This window comes from Echiichthys vipera (genome assembly GCF_963691815.1).
Source record: "Echiichthys vipera genome assembly, chromosome: 18".
Classification (NCBI taxonomy): domain Eukaryota; kingdom Metazoa; phylum Chordata; class Actinopteri; order Perciformes; family Trachinidae; genus Echiichthys; species Echiichthys vipera.
This window is the reverse complement of record NC_139843.1, coordinates 22977069-22996860: the sequence shown is the minus strand read 5'-3', so window position 1 is coordinate 22996860 and position 19792 is coordinate 22977069. Positions and strand designations below refer to the sequence as shown.

Here is a 19792-nt window from a genome sequence, read left to right as displayed (position 1 = left end):
AATGAAGAGCAAATGGGAGAGGAGAATGGTATTAATCATCTGCGGGCCCGCCATGTGCTCTATTATCATTCAGCTTCTTTCATCTAGGAGTAACCTTTCTGCTTTCCCCACCTCATCTGCTGAACATTACCTGATGCCTGCGAGTGCATTAAGGTTTCCATCGCTCAGAGAATATTTCTGGAACATTAAGAGAACGTTTAATGGGAACGTTCAGGATATCTGATATGCTGTCTTGGGAGGTCTGGAAATATCCTGCAATGGTTCTCATAGAGTATAAAAAAACCACCTATAACTCAGCCAAAACAACAGCCACCCTCTTCCCTCTTTTTCCTAAATGTATATCTACTGCTCACTATCTCCTTCACATGTAGGTGATGTGGTGAATTTAAAATGACTGAAATCTAAACGGTTCCTATTTTCACACCCAATGTGATTTTTTCGAAAATTTAAGTTAAATTTAAGCAACTAATATTATTTGGGCCTTAAAGCATGTCTACTGCAGCTTTAGCAAAACAGGATTCAAACATTTTCATTTTGAGTACTATAACTGACTTGTGTTGTTATAATGGACACATTTCTGCTGCTGTGAACTAGATCTTAAGACAGCAAGGGCTCCAGTATGTCATTGAAAGATTTATCCAAAACAGAAAAAGTAAATAATAAAATATAAAATATATAAAAATATAAAGGCTGAGCATAACCTTCATGTTGTTCACTTACTGTAATAGTTGACAGAGCAGCACCTCTTCACTGTGTACAGTAGTTATTGTTTCTTTTCCTGAGCAAAAATAGTCTTGTCTGTGGTGTTAATGTTAAACTGACATTGAGTTCTACTCTCTTCACATTACATTAAACACAGCCCATGATAGGCTAATATTGGAGTGTACTGATCACACCCTGAGTACGCTACTACATCACTAGAGCACAATCAGAACTTTACCACTGACGGGCAGCACAAACAACAACTTAAGTTAAGTCCCCTTCCTATCAAAAATGTTTCTTCTTATGCTTATGTCCCCACTCACACTGTCCATTCGTACCGTGCCCAAGCACGCTTTACGGCTAAAGTGTAGTTCGTTTGAACAGTGTGAGTAAAAGTGTACCATGCCCAGGGCACACTTGAGAAAAGTGGGCTTTGTAAAGCACGGATGCACATGTACGGGCACAAGCGTTGTTCGTGATGTCTATTTATATGTGTCTGTTCCTCACGATGGACCTTTAAAAAGATGGCGCCGGAGGGTTTGTGGTGGTCTGATGTGGAGGTGAAGTGTTCACTGCAGATTTGGTCGGATGAAAATATTCAAAAACAGTCAGACAAAACTAAATCTCCAAGGGGTGATGACGTATAAGCAAGGTGCACGGGGCACGGTACGACTTGACAGTGTGAGTGCGCCCTAAAATGCCCGACATTGGCTTTACTGACTTGCATCTGTGCAAGTGTTTGTCACGAGAGGGTGTTTTCACATTCCTCTCCTGAAGGACAGATGTCGGTGCACTTCTCTGAAATCTTACATTCAAATGTATTCTGGCTGTAGTTGGTAGGTCATTTATCCATAAACCAATGAACTTTAACATGTGAAACACTATTCGATAGGGAAAAACTTTGACACAACACTGGTAAATAAACCTGAAACCTCCAGCTCAGAGCAGACTGTCAGTACAGAGAGAAAACACACTGTCGTCGTAGCTGTCAGACACTGACAGTTACAAGCTAACAAGCTAACAAACAACAGAAACTAAAAAAAGATGCTAACTATACTTAGCATTCTGACATGTCTGCTAGTCGACCATTTAAGTGACATACTTTAAAATGTGTCTAGAGGGGGACTTCAAAGTATTTCAGTGACAAAAAACTGTTTTCTTGCATGTAAAGCATCATCACAATATGATTTGAGATAAACAGAGGTGAAGATCAGTGTCAGAGGTTGGACTTTTTTTATTCCACGCTTGCAGCTGAGGGTAGGGCAGACTTACAATCAATAGCCAAGGATGTTGTCTGTCTAAGGGGGTCGCTCTCACTACCAACACCAAGGTCTTTTAGAGCTGGATTTAATACTTACTCCTCAGTGTGTCTGCGTGTGTGTGTGTGAATGAAACCTGCACACCCTTATGCGTGTCTAAATGTAGCCCGCCAGCTCTCCATCTCCAGGCCGGGGAGGTGAAGGACAGGGTCGGGGAAAGAGCGAGGGGCCTCGGGGTGGACGTGATCCCGCTGCTAATGATGGCCGGGTAGACTCATGCCTGTCTGAAATCTAAAGTCTTTCCTGCTTCAGCTCCTGTCCTTGGCTGGCCTACACCCCAACATCCCATAACTCCATTTATTTGGCATAATGTCATGCTTTGTGTCTTTCTGTCTGTTGTTCTGACTAGTCTCTTTCTCTCTCTACATCTGCTTTTCTATTTGTGCCGACTCACTATATGAGTTGCTGCAGCAGGGAAAAAAAAATCTAAGCCATTATTCTTTTACTGTGTCTTTAGCGAGGGCCCCAAACTTTATCAAAGTGCAATAGTAAATCACTGGATTCAATTCAGTGGCTTCCCTACAATTGAGTTTTTCTCAGGTTTAAGCACCTCTGTATTCTTTTCCTTTTCTTTAAAGGTTCTCTGTGCACCGTACAGAAAACCCTTTATTAATGATACAGATGGCTGTTAAGTGAACAGCAGTAAGCAACCTGTTGCATGTTGCCTTTAGGCGGAAGCGATTATGAGCCAAAACAGTGAGACTGAACCTGATTGACCAACATTATGTTAATAGAAAGCTGTAAAATGAATCAGTCATATCTAAAATAATGCTAGCTTGCTACAGGGTCATCCCTATGTTTCCTGAGTCTTGTGTTCCCCGGGTCCTATGTTCCTCGCTTGCTAACATAGAACCCTTTTTTAAATAAAAGGTCCTTTGTGGCCCGGTCACATACAAAGCAGGGAACATAGGAACATATGTACGCTCCCCGTGCTACTTGCAAATCCCTCCATCAGTCAGCACAGCAAAGCAACCACCAGCTGATTCACGCCGGGCAGCTGAGCCACAACCACCAGGCAAACCTTAGCTCAGCTTACATTGAGCTAACAGTAAAGAGCAAGCAAGCTAATGTTAAGCAGCTAGCTGTAACCTAGCTAGACTGCTTGGATAGAGCATTGCTTTGACTTAATTGCAAACAGCTAACCTGCCTGACGTTCTCCACACAAAAAATATTTCGCGATGTCAGCTAGCTAGCAATTCGTACAACGTAGCAAGTAAGCTAAAATGAGCTCACATCAGCCAGCTAAAAGCACAATATTTTTCAAGTCAGTGTTCCCTTTAGGATTTTTATCAGCAACGGGGAAACATGCTGTGCCTCTGCTATAAACACTCTGCAGAGGCACCTCCAGCCAGTGTAAACCCCAGCACTAGGGGTCTGATCTTAATCCACCCGACTCACTACCGGATCAGTAAAGGAGTTGCTGCTGATCTTAGGTTCAATTTCGGGCCGCATCTCAGCATGTGTGGACTCTGTTGTGGTTGGTGCCGGTCGTTTGTTGAAGTTAGCTGACTCCATCTCTAAGCTAACGTTAGCTAATTGTTGGCTGTAGGGGAGCTGAAGAGAGGCAAGGGAGTCAGGAGCACAAAAAAAGGTCCCCTCCTCTGGGTTTTTCTCGAAAATGAGTCCTGTCAATGAAGGTCTCATTTTTAAAATCACATTACAACCCGTTCACCCATTGGTAATAATAATTGTATGTAAAAAGTCACAAAAAAAACTTTAAGGTTTTCTGTCGATTCTTATCTTTATGGTCTTGTTTGTCTTTTATGTAATTGTATAGTGTTGGGCACAGTGGTGATAAAGACACTGTATCATTTACTGTATGTGATGTAAACAACTTTTTATTATAGTGTACATTTTTAATATGGACCTCGAAAAATTGGGGTGAGGATACAACAAACAATAATCAATCATTTAATGGCTTTAATCATGGTGAGATTGTTTTGTAGTGAGATTATTTTTCCAAGATTCAAGAACAAACTCTGATCTTGTTTTTTACTTTTTGAAGTAAAAGTACTTAAAACATTAAATAAGTTTCATCATTCTATGTTACTGGAAAATCTGAAGCACTCTGTAACCGCTATCATTCATGTTTAATATTATTTCAATCGAAAGTTGTTGCTGTAATTACACTTCTATCTATCTATCTATTCATCTATCATTTCATCATGAGAAAACCTGCATTTGCTTGGTTTTAGAAATGTTGCATTGACCTTTTTATCAGGAATTTTTGGGCACAGGCAGGTCTTAAAACAGCAGCTGATTTGTGAATTCTCTGAAATGTCAGGAATATGAGATGTGCTGTTGCACTTAATCTTTTCATGTGTTTCAAAATAACACAATAGCCATGATGACACCGTTATTATTTCTGCTTCACTGCCAGAAGAGAAACACATGGGCAGCAGGTGATTCTTTTTTGGGGGCTGTTATTGCACCATATGCAAAAAACTGGCACATGCATCCAGAAAACACATGTTAAAATAAAATGGGAAACCTTCCCTTGCGTTACCTTGAGTCTGAGGTTTCTTACCGCCTGCTGAGATCAGAAACAATCTGGGATTGTTGTGCTTGTCATCTCCGCCTGTGGAAGAGAACACTATGGTGCAGACATGTATCACTGACAAATGAAGGACGGGAAGCTGTTCCTCCCCTTCATCATACCTTGAATCTCCTGTAACAAAATGGAGATTATTTTCCTTTTAGTTTCCACCGTCCTTGTCAGATATCTCCTTCCCTCATTTCTGTCTTATGCATTTTTAGAACAGTGATATAAAGTGGATAACTAGTCCTTTGAAAGGTAAACAGAAAGAAAAAGCCCCCATTGTGCTCTTGTGACAGGAATTCATTTCACGTGTGAGAAAAAAATCTGGCCAAGAGGAAATCTATCACAGGCAAAATGCCGACATTAGCCCACTCTGTTTTGCTCTCTGTGCTGCACTTCATGTGCAGGGAGCTTCTTCCTGTGCACTATACAGGGCATGTGAAGTGTCAGCATTTTGCAGAATATGCAGTCCGCCTCTATAAAGGAAGGCTTGAAGATCACAGGGATGTACCCTGCTTCTTGATGTTTGCAGTTCTGCTTTTTTTCTATTTTTCCTCAATAATAATGTCGACTCTACCTCACACAGTGTTTCCCTCTTCAGTAGCTCAGATTACTTAGCTCTGTGTTATGATAAGAGGTTGCAGTTCTGTCATTAGAACTGGCTGTAATTCTCAAATTACGCCCAAGTGCATGCTTTTCCTCAGTAATCAGTTTTATAATAGGAGATTATTAATAGGCTTATACTGTGTGAGGACGTAGGTCATATGATTCTTAGTTTGACTAAAGATATTTCACCACCACAAACCACATTGTTTACGTGTTTTGCTGGAATAAATCATCATTGAGCTCTATCCTTTTGGACTGTATTTAGTAATCATCTTGAATGGAGCAGCTGGTACTGGGGCCAGTAGGTTAGTCTTTCAAAAAAAGACTAAAAACCCTGGGATGATTTTACACCGGAATTTTACTTTAAAGGCGCTGTACTCAACATTTACAACATTAATGAAGCAGCAAAAAATAATTTTCTATGTAAAGATATAGTGGAGTGATGGCGTCCTGAGCAGAGAATGAAGTCCCTCTGTGTGTTGTTATCTAAGTGTAGGTGCAACCAACACACCAAAGATGATTGTTCATTTCTGGATTAACGTGAACTTTCAGTTTAATTATGAGAAGGCCTCGGCCTGCTCAGGCAAAAGGAACGACTAGGCCCAAAGCCTGGCTGCCTTTGTCTCTGAGGGCATGGTCACAAACAAAGGCCTGCCATGCCTTCTCCCCCACAAATCACACCCAGTAGTGATTCTCCAAGGGACCCCCAAACTGTTCATTGGCTGACTTGACCTCTGGCGATTACATCACCAGGACCTATAAAAGTGTAGGACACCCATTCCCTCTCTCTCTCAGACTCTTCTCTCCCGGAACACTCAACTTGACGCGCTCCTGCGAATCCAGGAGACCAGCTGCCTGCTGTCCCCTTGGCCCTGGACCTGGCCTATGGCGTAGGATCACCAGCAAATGTTAACCAACCGGTTATCCAACTCAACTGAGCAGAACAAAGAGCGATCCTCTTTTGCCTAAGAGCAACAACAAACAAGAACCTTTATTCAACCAGCTTCCTTTATTCAACCAGCCACTGGCATCAAGCAACGCAAAACATCTCCCATCTCATGGACTGGTAACTAATCACCAACTGGGCATTACTACGTGTTATAGGACTGTATGAACGGCTAGATACAATTATAACTTTGTCATGACCTGAATAAGAACTGAGATTCTCCAGCCTGCGGGCTTTGTGTGTAACTTAAATGTTCACACCTTCTCTGCAGGGGTCCAAGCCCCCACCGCTCCTCTTTGTTTCTCACACACACACACACACACACACACCCACACACACACACACACACACACACAGACACACACATTTGGTGTGAGCTTTAGTTAGTTTATTGTGTTTTTTTTGTTGCATTTATTAATTTGTTAATAAATGTTTGTGTTTACCATATGTCTGTTTATTTAATATTACACAAAGATGAATCAGCCAGCCTCTACTAAGAAAAGAACTTCTAATTCCTTCAACTAATTAAACTTTTACATTTATCGGTGTTCAACCCTTAATTAGTAGTTTAATATACTGTATTTAATGAGACTTTAATATTAGTTGTTACTCCGTCTATGATGGTGGTGCCCCGAGGAACTCTGGTTTAACTAGAGTAATTTTTATTATTATCTTTGATAATTATTGGTGATAACTAATATTTACTTGATTAACGATAATTTTATTGAGAATACTCAATCTCATAATCTGAACGTGAGTCAAGGCCCTACATTTAATTGGTTCTCCGTGTGAAGTTTTAATAAATTAAAGTTATTCATTTTTAATAATTTTTCTTTATTAATTTTCTTTATCAAATATCTCATTTGATAGTCACACCTTTGATCCAATTAAACCTAAAGTACCTACATAAGTTTGTGTTGTGATAGACGGTCCGGCCACGGACCTGACTCTGCTGCCCAGTCCCCACCTGCTGCTAACAGCTCACAGCTAACTTACTCTCCTCCTGCCATTTTCAAAACAGATTTGTTGTTCACAGCAATAATAGAGGAAGAATAAGGGTTTAAGGCTGAAAAATCTCTGTGGTGGAGCACTATCAGTGCCTTATGCCATGTTCTCATTGGTGCAAAACAAAGCCACGTTGCTGCGTCTGTGAGACTGTTGTTAACTTTGGTTAATGCTGGACAGTTTTTTAAAATGTGGCAAGCTCACCTGGCCTGTGTACAAAAAGGCTGAGTCCTTACCACAACAGCCCTGGGTTCAAATCCGACCTGTGGCTCTTTGCTGCAAGTCATCCCGTCTCTTTTAATTTCTCTCTACCTGCTGTATCTATCATCGAGACACAGGATATGGTGTATTCAGTCTATCCCAGAATAACACAGCACAGCCTGGATGTGAAATGGGAAAGCCATATGTGCACTGTTCCTGGGCTGTGCATCAACCCACGCTCTTTATGTGAACTATGTTTAGCTATGGAATACACGTGTGCACTCTTCGATACATTAAGCAGGATGATAGGAAAGGCAAAATAATATGGCTTACCTGCAACTGCTGTGTTTTAACGTATCCACATCCACCCATTTATCCATGATCATCATTTCTTCAACATTCAGTTATTCCTCCAGGAAGTGCTTGAGGGATTAGAGTGAACACACATCATCCAGTGGTAAGTGGTAAATGGACACTTACTGTATAAAGCCACTCAAGGGGCTTTAACACTACAAATTCAGGCTTTCACAATATACATGCTGTGCCTCTGATTGGTAATTTATCTTGCTCTGCCCCTGACTTCATATTGATATGCAAATAAAATGGGTGTTTCCAGATCTGATTACGCTTAATTTTATGGAACCTGGAGTCTGGCGTATGTGTCCTCAAACGATGACGAGTGATTGCACTCCCTCAGCTGCCCTGACTTTGGATGAAACTTAACAGTAAGAATGCAACACTCACTCTGTTTTAGATATTGTTATCGATGGTTTCGGCATGAAGGTCTGCAGATACCGCCGGTAGACAATAACCTTAAAGTCACAGTCAGCAACATTTGTTTGATCATATTCACTGAAGCCGACCCTACACTCCGATAGAACAACATAAATCATCCGGTTTTAGAAAAAAATGCGTCTCTACGTGCTACTAGAGCCTGTTGTTTGTTTTGCAAAAATCCACAGCACCTGTGTCATCCTGTCCAAAAATAGACTGCTACCTGTAAACATACAAAAACTGTTCAAATACAGAGAGACAACTTTAGAGGGAAACTAAACTTGAAACAGCATTATGCTCGGACCAATTTAAAAAGTATGTTTATTTTCATTTGTGGGGTTGTTTTGTGGAATGCTCTTGACAAAACAATTGATCATAGTATGAATATAAGTCAGTTTTAAAAAATGTACAAAGATATATCTTTGAAAAGTACAGAAATGAGGGAGGAGAATGTAAATCTCACAAGTGTCAGGGCACATGTTCATTTTCTCCTCTTCGTCTTTTTTAATCGTTCAAAACAAAGATATCATTCATAATTTTGGCAGTTATGTTTCATGGCACAGCCAAGGACATTTTGACATGGGAGTCTAACCAGCAGTCTTCCAATTGGTGGATGATGCACTCTACTTCCTGAGCCACCCAATGCAGCTAACCCTTTTTGAGAAAACACACATGCAGAAAACTGCAACTCACTAAGCTAACTTACCAATTGAGCATAACACATTTGATGCACTGCACAGTCTGAACGTTGGTACTGCCAACATCGTCTTTCAGTTAGTATCTTTATTTAAAGTTAATATTTTCCTAAAAAGAGGCAGTCAAAGAGACGAGAACAGTGCTTGTTTAGGGCTCAATTGACTTGAAGCCTAAAAGGATAATTTTTGTTTCTCTCTCCATCTCCTTGGGCGTTAGGGGCAAATGGTCTTAATCACTACCACAGATATGAGGCGGTGTGGCCCTACTCTACCTTCTAGTCGGCTCAGTAGGCTGTTATCATTTAGTCTGTTGGTGCGCTGGATCACCTTTCCAGGTCGCCCTCAACTGCTCGAGCGTAGCGCTTTAAGTAGACTTGTCGCAATGAGCAATGAATCAATTAATCAGATGATAACATTTAATGAGCACGATAACTTTTCCAGCCGCAATAATTTCCATTTTCCCATTTTCCTGGTGTACCTCTATTTCTTCTTCAGCGCAATGAAGAGTTAACCCTCGTCTCTTGTCGTGTCAGTCACTTTTCAGCATCATGGTCTCTGTGTGGGGAGGCGGACCCCTGGAGTTACCCAGAGTGCAGCAGGAGAGCCCTGTGAGGAGCAGTTTAGAGGACACGCTAGTTGAGATTTGGAGGTGTAAAAACAAAGATGGAATCGGTTTTACAGCCGAACGCCACAGCTGCTCCAACCGAATGGCCGCGGTGAACCACTTCAACTGAGAGAGCATGTGTTAAAATAGACTGAGAGTCTATTTGATATATTGTTTTTGGTTGTTTTTTTATTTTTATTTTGGATATTCAAAATGTATTACAGTTCTAGTGTTAGTGTTATTCTTTAGAAATAAAAGTGTATTGATCTTTGAAAGGGTGCACTTGCATTATTATGCCATTATCATGATATCAGTTGAAATGGTCTCAAAATGGCAATATTATCACTTCTCGCAATAATTTCTGGGACAATTTATCACCCAGCAAAATTTGTTAGTGTGACAAGCCAGCTGTAAGATGACATAGTATGAAGAGTGACAACAGTAATAAGTATTAATAGACTGAAAACTCTGCGTAAGGAAGAAGGTTAGATGGTAGATGAGTCTAACCAAAAGACATCTGTGACTTTTGAGGTTAACTTTCCAACATAACGTTCTTTAGTATTTCAAAACCAAAACGTGATCTTTTTCTTTACCTAGCCATGTAGTTTTCTTGCCTAAACCTCCCAGAGTGTGAAAATGTGATGCCAAGAGGTCCTAACAGCGACCATGTGAACACATGATAACAGCCTTCTGAGCCTACTGGTAGGTGTAGCAACCCCCTTCTTACCCATAACTACTTGTGTGATGGTGATGACCATTGGTTATATTCAATGGAGTGATAATGTCTGAAGTAATTGTTTCTAGCCCAGTCTGACTTTGATTTAGAAATGTTTCCATTAGCTCAGCATATGCTTTGGTGAGTACAATGTTATCATAGCCACAAAACGATGGCTCAAACTGCAAACATAAGTAAAGTAAGTAATAAACAGGAATCTTCCTTTGAGCTCATGCTGACATTCAATCTAGACTGGGCAGAAAAGTGGCTTTGATGACACAAGAATGGGATGAGGCATGTCACTGAGGTTGTCAGGTGTGGACACATCAGAACAAATTTAAGCTTACAGTGACACAACATCTAATAGGTAGGTCTGGCCACTATGTACACTCAACACCACTCAAGACATTTTACAGTACGCATACACAAATGAACAAAAAGAAGGAAAAGAGCATGACATGCAGGCTGCAATCACATTTAGCCGTTTCGCAGATTATCAGCAGCGAGGCAGGTGGATAAGAAATGGTGTCTGTCCATACTTTAGAGCCCCGTGGCTTATATTGAAGCCAGTGTCAGCTGTGAAGCATTCTGCTCCATCTCTAATTAGATCAAACTGAAGGCGTGAAGTGCATAAGTATGTTAGTGTGTGTGTGTGTGTGTGTGTGTGTGTGTGTGTGTGTGTGTGTGTGTGTGTGTGTGTGTGTGTGCGTGTGTGTGTGTGTGTGAGAGAGCGAGAGAGAAAGAAAGAAAGAGAGAGAGAGAGAGAGAGAGAGAGAGAGAGAGAGAGAGAGAGAGAGAGAGAGAGAGAGAGAGAGAAAGCACATAAAAAGGTTTCTCTAACTTCCAGATGAGTGGACATCTGTAGCATTGCTTTGACTAACACCTGGTGTAACACAGGATATGCTGCTGTACAAAAGCTGTCCTTATTTTAGTCCTCTACCTTCAACCATCCCTCTGGTCTCTTTCTCAGTCTGTAACTGGTCCAGGCTGTGTTAGTTAGCCAGCTGTGTCACACAGGCATCACAGATACACTGTCAGATGTCTGTTGCACTGATGTATAATGAAAAATACACAGATGAGTAGAGACCATCTGCAGTTAATCCGTCTTGGCTTGTCCTCGTCCAGGGTATATATCAGGGCTGGGACTATAACACATTAATTACGATTAATTAACTACAGAAAAAAATAACACGACAAAAAAATAACTGATGAGAAGCGAGATGAGTTGTTGTTGGGTTCAGTGGGTGGACATTTGAGTTTTAAGAAACGACCAAGTGAAACATGGAGCACGGTTGGGTGCAAATTGTGCAAGAAAGAAAAAGGGAAGTTTGGGGTCCCCTGCTAGAGCTGCCTCCGTGTGAGTGAGTGAGACTCCGCCTCCCACCGGAGCTCTTCAGCCTCTGCTCCCACTCCAATGCCGAACATGTTGCAGCTAACGTTAGCACAGACAACGCTGGAGGTTGTTGTCATTAGTTGATGGATCATTTTTTGTTTTTTTTTGTTTTTGAAAACATGGGAAAAAAACACTCTCTGTTTAACCTTTTATTTTTTGCCAAGGATATTATTGAAAATATTTTTGCAATGTTAGGTTTCCACTTCTCTTGAATATACCGTACTAAGCACTGTTTTTTTCTAAACCAAAACAAATGTGTTTAAGATGTAAAAGTTTACAAAAAGTTAGTTCTCACTGATAAAAATAAACACATTTCGTTGTTTAAACTAATTTTTGTTTCTATTCATTAATTAAGTCATATACCAAAATCCATTTAAATTGAAAAGTGTTGCTTCTTGTGTCAAATATTGATATGCGATTAATCGCGATTAATTAATTACAAAGCCTCTAATTAATTTGAAAAAAATGTTTAATCGTGTCCCGCCACTAGTATATATACTGTATAGTTTGAGTTTCCAATGTCTCATGGACCCATCTATTAGAAACTTCTCAAGTTTCCCTGTGAATTTAAGTTTCTCATTTGTACGAAAATATTGGTGGCAGTATTTCAAAAATATTTTAAATCATACACTCAATCACAGCAATCTGCTGTAACCCCCTTGCTCTACTTAAAGCAATTAAGTCACCACAAAGCTCAAAGAAAAGGTGATACCAGAGACATGGGCGACATCAGGCTCTGTTGAGGACTCCCTATCTATCACAAACACAACGTAAACCTGCTATAAAAACTGATATCATTGAAGCTATAGCGATGCATTATGGAAGTGAAGGATCTAGTGTTTGTGTAGCTTAACGATAGACTGTATATGAAGATGGACGGCTTGACAGCTTCCTATACCTAAGCCAAAGCATGGGTGCAGAAAAATTATTCGATGTTCAGTACTTTTTGAATGATATGGTGAGCCTCCATGAAGTTTTGATTTATTGTGGCATGGTATGAGTTGCATATGAGCAAAAAAATCCTGACATCAGATCTGCACCCCTGAGACAAAGCCTCTGGATCACCCCCTGGTGGCTGGCTGCAGTCCAGGTTACAAGACCTGCCCACTCTATGTTGGTGGCTGACATGGTGTGTCAAAGTGTTAATTTTACTGATAAGTTTGGTTTTAATATATTTAATGCGAAACATAATGGTTGACAGCTGTGATTGACTCACAACAAGTTGTGCGGATGTATGGGGGGAATACAATAATGTGACTCTACCACCCCATCCCCACTGTGCAGACTCTGGCTCCAAAATTACAACATGGCGGTGTCTGTATGCAAGATAGAAGAATTTAGGTTTTAACACTGAAATTAATGAGTAGAAAACACCCAGTTGGAATCATTTTAGTGATTATTAAAAGGAAAAGACTAATATTAAAACAGCATATCTGAAACTGACACATCAGTCATACTTCACTTCCTGATGCCACAGCCGTTTGGACTTCCCTGCTGTTGCTGCAGATTTTTTACAGTATCGACGCAGCAGACTGTAGCCGTCTCCAAAATTCACAAGATTTTGCTAATTTAGCATGTAAACAACATATGCTGCTCAGTCAGGCTGAGGCGAGGCATTAAGAGCCTCTGCAGGCTTGTTAGGTTACAGGCTCAGTGTATTCTTTAAGGAAAGTTGTTTACTTTTCCCTCCCCCCTGCTCTGCAGCGCGCAGTGCTAATGAGAGAGACGAGGGGGTGACGACACAGCAGGGGGGCAAGCAAATGTGACCTTTACCAGCATCCTACCTTCTTGCTCTCACTCACTCTCCGTGTTTGGCTCTATAGAGTTTCCATGGGGGGGGGGGGGGGGGGGGGTCTGGGGCATTTCACAGATTGGGGATTAAAGATGTGGGTGGGGAGAGGTATAGGGAGATGGTAAACAAAAGGTCAAAGACACCTCCACAGCCAAATGCATAGCTGTTTGGAGGAGATACATAACATGGTGCATTTAGTGCATCAACCGCTAAGAGAAAATGTAGTGTGGATGGAGCTCAAGTGTTGGAAAGCTCCAAAAGAATGAAGCACAAAAGACCCCATGATCTGACTTTGCAGATTCGATCCCAGCTTTTGACCTCCCACCCCTCTCTGCAGCCCCTCATTGGCCTGTTAACCCTTAGGTACTGACCTCGCTGCTAACAAGCTCACTCATGGGCGGTAATGACAGTCCTGACACGTGCTCTTCAGCAGAGGGCAGATACAGTAGAAGCTGTGAGCAACTCCAAGCCAAATCCCGACACTTCACTTTTTAATTACTTACAACTGCACCGGCAATAGATTTCTGTACCGTCAAGTACAGTTGCACAAGTTTGACATCAATGTGAAAGATATCATGGACTCTTCTTTTTATGCCAAAATAATCGCCTTAACCATAAGGATTCTGTGAAGATTCCCCAGAAGTTAATTCCTGTTAGGGAGAAAACACTTCTTAAGATTCACTTAGAATATCCATCACTGAAGCTCTCCACTGAATTCCAAATGTTTTTATTGGGTTAGCGGCTCCTTGGGGCAAGCTGAGACAGGTTTCTTTGTAGGTTTTACAGATCTATACCCCTGGAGCTGTGGAGTAAACACACACTGGAATGGTTTAGTGGAACCAAGGGTGAAGTGTTCAACAGCCAGATTTTATTATTCATTAAAAGGCTGATGGTTAATAGAGATGCAATTTGGACTAAATTGATCAGAATTCATTAGTGGGACTGAATACCCACTACATTTGTTCTTATATTGTGGACTGCAGCTTAATTTAATATGAACATCCCAGGATCTAGATCCAGGTTTTTACCAGGACCTTTTGTCAAAAAACCCATGGGAACCTGGTTTCTGGCATGTGTTTTCACATCCTTAAGTCTACCATATGTAATGAAACAGACTGTCCTCATTCACTGTTCGTACATATAGTTATGTTAATAATGCAATTTAATTCATATGTAATCAACATTTTATTACTGTAGAAATGTTGGAATGAGTCCTTACCCCAAGTGAAGGAGTTCAAGTACCTCGGGATCTTGTTCACGAGTGAGGGGATGATGGAGATTGAGTTTGGCCGGAGAATCTGAGCAGCTGGGGCGGTATTGCAGTCGCTCTACCACACCAACGAAAAGAGAGCTGAGCCTGGGAACGCCTCGAACGCCAGTTAGAGCTGGTTAATGTGGCCTGGGAAAGGGAAGTTTGGGGTCCCCTGCTGGGGCTGCTGCCCCTGCGACGGTTGAAGATGAGTGATGAGTGTGAGAGTGTAGAAACTATGTCAAGAGCAAGTAAGGAAATCAGGTGTAGTATATTATCTAGTATAAGAGAGCTAAATTCTACATGGGGAGGAGGGTCGGGTGGTCGATGGGTCTCAAAATACCAATGTCAATGTCCCGAAAGCATACTAAGTCAACAACAAGTTGTTTTGGTGCCTGTCACCTTTTCTTGCCTGAACGTAACCGTCACCTTTTCTTGCCTAGACTCAACCGTCACCTTTAGTTGCCTAAACTTATCCATCACCTTTTCTTGCCTAAATTTAACCGTCACCTTTTCTTGCATAAACTTAACCATCGCCTTTTGATCCCTAAACCTAACCATCACCTTTTCTTGCCTAAACATAACTGTCACTTTTTCTTGCCTAAACTTATCTGTCACCTTTTCTTGCCTAAACTTAACCGTCACCTTTTCTTGCATGAACTTGACCATCACCTTTTCTTTCCTAAAATTAAGCATCACGTTTTTGGTCACGTACCGGTTGCCATTTCAAGGTCATATTCAATAAGATATCATACAAATTGCTGTGCATACATTTTCTTAACATATCATACTAACCTGTTGTTGAGAAGCATGAATGAAAATGTTCCAAAACACACAGGACCATCCGGGGAAAAAGTTTTGCCCCAATGCAATGTCATCCAGTAAGGTGCTGCTCTGGCCAATCAAATCCAGGCACATTTATGAGAGCTTAGGTTTCAGGTAGACAGATAGGGATAAGGATGAAATGTCACTGTAACAGCTTTCCAGTGTTGTAAAATCCTGTCTCACAGCATCATAAACCACCCAGCAATGTCTGATAAGGCTTCATCTCATGAATCGGGCCCATTTCACAAAAGCAATCTGTGAGCAGTTGTTACGCGTAAATTGCAAATAGTGGCAGCATCATGTCCTACAAATGATTGTCACTCCAAATTGCAGATAAATTTGGGTTTGGGGGTTATCCATCTGTCCATCCCATTCGTGTGAATACGATATCCCAGGGACTGGGAATGTCTTCAAATGTGGCACAAATGTCCAATTGGACTCAAAGATGAACTGATTATATTTTAGAAAGGTCAAAGATCCTGTGACCTTACAAACACATTTCTTTTTACCATTATTCACAAATGTCTACACTGGTTATGACAAGAATCCACGCAAATGTCTGATAGGATAAACAATGATGTGATGACATTTTTCAAAAACAATGAAGTGATGACATTTTAAATCCAAAAGGTCAAAGGTCAACTTTACAGTGAATTCATAATGTTTGTATACGTTATTCAACAACATAACTCAGGAACAAAAGAGTAAAGGGGAGACATTTGGTGGGATACCAAATTGGTGACATCAATCTTTTATTAAATGTATAGTTCTTCTTTGGTTGAGGAAGTGTGTGAAGCATCCACTTTTCACCAAAATAGTCACTTAATACCTTTTTATTAAATTCATTTCAATCTTCACTACATATTTTATGTAAGTTTGGACACTTTTGGGTGTAAATTGCAACTTGACTGGTTTCCGGTGGCATACAACAGAGAGGCAGAAATTGTAGTGTATTTCATCTCGCAAACTTGTTAAAAAGGCCGTCTTGGTCATATGATTCCATAAAACAATTTGGATGTTTCAAAACTGGTGTGCTGAATATGCTGATGTACTTATATTCCCAGGAAGGGTAGGTTTAAAACCAAAGGAAACACATTCAACCCCTGTTAATTAATATTTGCCCTTTTGCAGTCGCTCCTCAGCCGCCTCAACGGCATCAGTTTGCAAGGCAGTGTGTGCCGCCCTGTCACACTCTTCATTTGTCACACTTAGGAGTAAAACCTTGAGAGTGCAGCAAGCTTAAGGAGCCCGCCAGAAACCACACTGACTGCACTTCACTGCAGATTAAAAGATTGATGACTGTAGTCAGGGGAAAATGAGCAAAACACAAGATTTCCATTTGACTTCATAAGACTTCAATTGACTTTGGCACAATGCTTGGACAATTACACCTACAGTAGGTGTCTTTGGCTGCTTCCTGCCTCCACTTGGAGTTTTGGGAGGGTTTGTTTGGTAAAGGCGGGGACACACCAAGCCGACTTCAAAGAACTAGTGGCAACCAAGGTTGACTGTTATGTTGCCTCGTCCAAAAATTTACATTCGACTACACCACAAAGATTGCGGCCAACTATCAAGTACGTTCTGTGCCTGTTTGAGAGGAAATAACTCTCCATACTGGCAGGTGGCAGTAGTCTGTATTTGTATTCAAGAAGCTAGTTAGCCAGTTAGCATATCAACAACACCCCTGGATGGTAAAAGGAAGCAAGCAGTGAAAACCACAACCCTTTCTTTGTGATTATTGAACCCTCCTGAGGTCTAGAGAATAATCTAGGGAACAATTCATTTGTTGTTAGGGCTCAATTCTCAGTTTGACCAGAAAATACATGTCTTGGTAAGCCCTCCATCAGACCAATGTCGCTCTTTGAGGGTGTGAGTAAACAAGGTCATTTTCCCCAAACAGGACAAAATAACAGTAATCCTCTTTCCTACGGCTTTAAACACTTCCCATAATTTCGTAATAACAATAGTGTCCATAAAAGTGTCCATCCAACCTTAAATCAATGCCCAGAGAATTAAAAACATACAAATGGGATCTTTAGTTTTCATAATGTTGATGAAAGCCAAATAACCAAGAACTCTTCCTCACTTTTCTTTCCACCCTCTTCTATCTCCTTCTTCCACTGTCACTGTTAATTGCTTCCCCTCCACCTGCCCATACTTGATTTCACCTGTCGTATTGTGTGATGTGATTAAAATGTAAAACGCTGTGGTGGATGGGGCTGCTTGTACACTCGGCTCCTCCATCATTCCTTATTGCACTGGGCCTTGGCTGTTTGCAGGCAGCGCTCGGGGAGCGCGTGGTGGAAGATTGAATGGTTCTGTGGCTTAGCGTGCTATTTCCTCTAATGCACGGCGGGCATGAAGGCTATCGGGGAGATTAATACTGGTTTGGGCTGTTCGTAACACTGGCATTTATTCTCTCCAAAGTCCCAGCCACTGGAGGACACTTCTTCATTCCAGCCTGTGCCAGGCCTGTTTACCCATCAGCTATCTGCTGCTCGCCTCACCTCCTTATTCCACCCTCTCATCCTCTTTCTGTGTGTCTTTCTTGCTCCTCTGCTCTATGTATCCATGTTTACACTCCTCCAATCTGCCCTCTCGTTATCTTTCACTCTCTCTCTTAAAAGTCTGGTTATTTGTCTTAGCCTTCAGGACCCCATGCGGCCCCATCTTTGTGCAAATGTATGAAATAGCCAGAATAAGTTCAAGAAATCCAATAAGGATTAAACGATGCAGGCTGGTCATCCTACGCAGGTCTAGCAGGCCCCAGATAAACACCCATAAACTGAAAACATCTATTTTCATGGTTTAGAGTTATAGGGTAAGTGAGGACTTGAGCATGCACACGTCTGTCAGCTCCCTAAGTCGTGAGAGGAAGAATAAACCTCATCAATAACACCCTCCCCTGCCTTCTCCACCTGCACATTGCATTGCCCGCGTTAAGAATGGCAGCCTCCTCTGAATAGGTAAACGGCCCAGAGAGGCCCAGCTGAGTTTTAATTCAGACTGCTGGGCTAAATAAATTTGTCTGCAAAGGTGTCAGCCACATCACAGGGCGCCAGTGGGGCCAGAAGCTGTGGAATCAGTTCCACACACAAACCTCCACACTTTATATCGTTTCCTTCATTTTCATTTCTCACCCCCTACTAACACCTATTTCTTTCTGCAGCGCAAGCATCCTGCAAATTGTACCCCGCCCCCCCCTTCCGAAAATGAATTTGGGGAAAGTTCAAGGGAACCATATATTTTTGCCCCCCCCCCCATGGTTTCAATTTGTGGCCATATTTTCCTGGTTGCTGACACAGGGGGAAGTTTAGGTGTCAAGGCACAGTAAAAGAGGCATTAAATCCCTTTCTGTTTTCTCATCAATCAAGTGTTTGGACCCTGCCACGGAGGCACATGTTAACAGATTTCACACTAAACCTCACTCAATATTGCCTTGTGCCCTGAGGGGTGCGCTCACACTCACTCTGGAACTTTTAAAAGCATCGTTTTACATTTTGGAAGTGTTGGGTAATAAAACCACAAATGCATACAAATCCAACAGTGTACATTTGGATTTGGTGTCATAGGTGCTGCTGTACAGTGTGTGGTGATAATATCCAGGGACTGAAGGATTGTGATTAGCTTGGTAGACCATGGATTGAAAGGAAATTGGGCCCAGAATCTCCGTCTATGTCTTCAAATATCACTTGAAGACCCTTTACTTCTGAGAGTAGTCAAGTCAAGTAAATTGGCGTAACTAATGCCCCAATAATACCATACAGTATAAGGCAATGTGTCCTGCCTCATCTGTACTAGAACTGAAGTCCTGCTTTCAGACATCCATAAAGGAAAATGGATCATTTTAACAACATCAAGTGTTGTTCATGTCGTGTCACCTGAGGGTGGTACTGTCACTGAAATAAAGAAGAAGTGGTTCGATATGAAAAAAAAAATCTCACCACAGCACATTGATCAATGACTGCAATCATTTAAGTTCTTTGTTCAATTTGTTCATATTGATATTGTAGTGTTATTCAATATCATTAATAGCAATTTAAAAATAATAATGATATTGTCAATAAGAAATTCATTTAGAATTATATTATAATACAAACTGCAGAGAAACACTAGAATGTCAACATAATTACCGTAAGTGTAATTTATAATTGGATTTTTAAACTCAAAATTGCTTCAAAGTAATAAAATATACAATCTGTTAGTGAAAGAAATGTGGTTTGGATAACAGCAGACTACCTGCACATGACTCCTACAACTTGTCTAAACTTTGTTGAATTCAGAATACGAGAAAATGTTGGTGAATGCGACAAGTTCAACCTAAAACACACGTACAAACCACTTCAGAACATATCTGTTTGTGCGAGTGGTTCTTGCATAGGCCCAAGGTACCTACCTTATTTAGGTACCTATATGCAGCTGCAGTT

The 19792-nt window shown here is 41.1% G+C and overlaps 1 protein-coding gene across 1 annotated transcript in view; it reads left to right on the top strand.

Moving 5' to 3' along the window:
* Positions 1 to 19792, top strand: part of ca10a (carbonic anhydrase Xa) — a gene marked incomplete at its 5' end in the record, with an annotated part of 322140 nt that overhangs the window by 156725 nt on the left and 145623 nt on the right. The window lies entirely within an intron of this gene.